The sequence below is a fragment of the Triticum aestivum genome, chromosome 4B (genome assembly GCF_018294505.1).
Source record: "Triticum aestivum cultivar Chinese Spring chromosome 4B, IWGSC CS RefSeq v2.1, whole genome shotgun sequence".
NCBI classification, from domain to species: domain Eukaryota; kingdom Viridiplantae; phylum Streptophyta; class Magnoliopsida; order Poales; family Poaceae; genus Triticum; species Triticum aestivum.
Window position 1 is genome coordinate 415,913,049 of NC_057804.1, and position 3,999 is coordinate 415,917,047.

Here is a 3,999-nt window from a genome sequence, read left to right on the forward strand (position 1 = left end):
CCGCGCCAAAGAAGGCAACCAGCCAGGAGACTACATCATCCTCGATGACACCGACTCCGATCTTGATAGCGATGATGACTACGTTGATGAAGCTGGAGGAGATATCATGGAGTCTTCTTTTGATGAAAATTTCTAGACGACCACCATTGTAATTAGTAGTATTTTCCCTCCAAGTAGTTGCAATGATCGAGTTTGTAGTGATAGGTTAGACTGTTTTTGTGTGACTTGTGTGCTATTGATTGAAGTGAAAATGATTGTTTTGTCTCATGAGCGTTATGGGTAGTGAATCTCTCTTAGACCCCTTTTCTACTCTGTTTTCTCACCCCTTCTAAACCCATCAGATGCCTCCAAGACGTGACAATGGCTTTGACTTCCCACTGGAGCTCACTCAGTTGATCCAGCAGTAGAATACCCTGATGCAACTTTTAATCCAAAATCAGAACCAAGGCAACAACAACAACAACAACCCACCACCACCACCCCTGTTGATCACCTAGCCCATTTCCTCAGGTTGAATCCGCCGGTGTTCTCTAGTAGCACTGAGCCGATTGTTGCAGATGATTGGCTCCGCAAGATTGGACGAGAGCTGACCACTACGGGATGCACAGATGTGGAGAGAGAGTGTGTTTTGCTGCACATCAGCTTGATGGACCCACATCATCATGGTGGGAGAATTTCATAGCCACTTACCCCATTGACACTGTTATGTGGGATCAGTTTCAGCAGGCCTTCCGTACTGCCCATGTTTTAGCTGGAGCTATGAGCATGAAGAAGTGTGAGTTTCACAACTTGTGCCAAGGAGGAGATACAGTGGGCCAGTATGTGGATGAGTTTAGTAAGTTAGCACGCTATGCCCCTGATGACGTAGCTACAGATGCCGCTAAGCAGGAGAAGCTTCTGGAAGGATTGAATGATGAGCTGAGCATGCAGTTGATGGTGGCAACACTCAACAACTACCAGGAGTTGGTAGACAGGACTCTCATGATTGAAGGCAAGCAGCAACAGATTGATGATTGCAATAGGAAGTATGGACAGGGAGGTACACTTCTGGAGCCCAGTAGAAGCCCCGCTATTCCCCATTACTCGGGAGGACATACCCACAACCATGGAGGCCATAACCATGGATGACACACGCACAACAGAGCAAGTTTGCACAACCATAGTGGCACCAGGAATGGCAATGGGAATGGAGGAAGCAGCAGCCAGAACCGTTCCAACCCTTCAACACGAGCCAAGAGGGATTTGAGCCACGTTACGTGTTTCAAGTGCCAGAAGACTAGACATTATGCCAATGAATGTCCTGATGCAAAGAATGGAATTGGCAATGGGAGTTCTGCCAAGAAGCCCAACCCTTTCACCAAAGGTCAGGTGAACCACATCAGCATAGAGGAGATTGAGGATCAACCTGACGCAGTTGTCGGTATGTTTCTGATTAATGCATTTACCGCACTTGTTCTTTTCGATATTGGTGCATCACATTCATACATATCAAGGGGATTTGTGGATAAGTATAACCTGCCAAACCAAGCCCTTAGGTCACCCATGTTAGTAAGCTCGCTAGGAGCAGAGTATATGGCCAGCCGGTGGTGCGATCGGTTACCCTTAAGGATTGGTAACTATGTGTTTCCCTCGGACCTAATAATTTTGGAGTCACAAGGATTGGATATAATATTAGGCCTGGATTGGTTATCAAAGTATGGAGGGAACATTGATTGTGCTAGTAAATCGATATTCCTCACCACCCCAGAAGGAAAAAGGATCAAGTATGTATCCCGACATGTGCCGAAGAGGACTCAAGTGAATTCCTTATTAGGAGTTGTACAGGAGGAAGTACCAGTGGTGAAGTATTACCCTGACGTATTTCCGGAGGAGTTACCAGGCATGCCACGGATCAAGACATTGAGTTTTTGATTGAGCTATTGCCAGGCACCGGGACAATATCAAAGAGACCGTATTAGATGCCCGCAAAGGATTTGGAAGAAATTAAGAAGCAGATTAAGGAGTTACTGGATAAAGGTTACATACAACCAAGTTCATCACCTTGGGGAGCCCCAGTGCTTCTAGTGGAGAAGAAGGATGGATCATTAAGGATGGTTGTTGATTATCGTGCATTCAATGAGGTGACAATCAAGAACAAATACCCTTTGTTGATGATCAATGATTTGTTTGACCAGTTGCAAGGAGCTAAAGTTTTCTCTAAGATAGATCTTTGATCAGGTTATCACCAGTTGAAGATTCGAGAGCAGGATATACCTAAGACAGCTTTTACCACCAGGTACGGGCTATAAGAGTATACCGTTATGTCATTTGGTCTGACTAACGCACCAACCTATTTAATGAACATGATGAACAAGGTGTTTATGGAGTTTTTGGATAAGTTCGTCGTGGTGTTCAATGATGATATATTGGTCTACTTGAAGAACAAAGAGGAGCATAAGGAGCATTTGCGTTTGGTACTTGAGAAGCTCAGAGAACACCAGGTGTATGCCAAATTCAGCAGTGTGAGTTTTGGTTAAAGGAAGTTGGATTTCTCGGACATGTTATATCCGGAGAAGGAATAGCAGTAGACCCTACCAAGGTTGCTTCTGTGACTAAATGGGTGGCACCCACATTAGTCGGAGAGATCAGGAGTTTTCTTGGACTCGCAGGATGTTATCGGAGGTTCATTGAGAATTTCTCCAGGATTGCAAAGCCCATGACAGAGTTATTGAAGAAAGACACCAAGTTCAAATGGACTGAGGAGTGTGAAGCCAGTTTTTAGGAGTTGAAGAAATGTTTGGTTAGCCCCAGTGTTGATTCTTCCGGACCAATAGAAGGATTATCAAGTGTATTGCGACGCTTCACGTCAAGGACTTGGAGCAGTGCTTATGCAGGAAGGAAGAGTTGTTTCATATGCCTCATGACAGCTTAAACCTCATGAGTTGAATTATGCTACGCATGCTTTGGAGTTAGCAACCATAGTGCATGTGCTGAAGACATGGAGACATTTTCTCATCGGAAACCATTGTGAGGTATACATGGATCATAAGAGTTTGAAATATATCTTCACGCAGAAGGAGTTGAATCTCGGGCAAAAGAGATGGTTGGAGCTCATTAAGGACTATGATATGAAACTGCACTATCATCCCGGAAAGGCCAATGTAGTAGCAGATGCGTTGATCTGCGAGAGTTATGTTAATACACTCATGACCGAAGGATTACTGAAGGAGTTAGCAGATGATCTTCGAGAGTTATGTTTGGAGATAGTCCCGAGAGGTTATGTAGCAGCATTGGAAATTCAATCCACTTTGATGGGTAAGATCAGAGAAGCTCAGAAGACTGACAAGGCGATTGCCGAGATAAAGGAAAGGATGAGCAAAGGAAAGGCTAAAGAATTTCATGAGGATGAGCACGTCACTTTATGGTTTGAGGATCGCGTTTATGTGCCTAATGATCCCGAGATCAGGAAGTTGATTCTGCAGGAGGCCCATGATTCGCCGTATTCAATTCACCCAGGAAACACTAAGATGTATCTGGATTTGAAGGAAAGATTCTGGTGGACAGGAATGAAGAAGCATATTGCAGAGTATGTAGCAGTATGTGATGTATGTCAGAGAGTCAAGGCAGAGCATGAGAAGCCAGCTGGATTGCTACAACCATTGCCGATATCTGAATGGAAGTGGGATAATCTTGGCATGGATTTTATCACTGGATTGCCCAGGACACATTCAGGCTATGACTCTATCTGGATTGTAGTCGATTGTTTGACGAAAGTAGCTCATTTCATCCCAGTGAAGACCACTTATACGAGTGCTAAATTGGCGAAGATATACATGACCAGGATCGTATGTCTGCATGGAGTACCGAGGACCATCGTATTGGATAGAGGAACCAAGTTTACCTCAAAGTTCTGGAATCAGTTGCATGAGACTTTTGGGTACTAGGCTAGAGTTCAGTACAACCTTTCATCCACAGACAGATGGACAGACCGAGAGAGTCAATCAGATTCTGGAGGACATG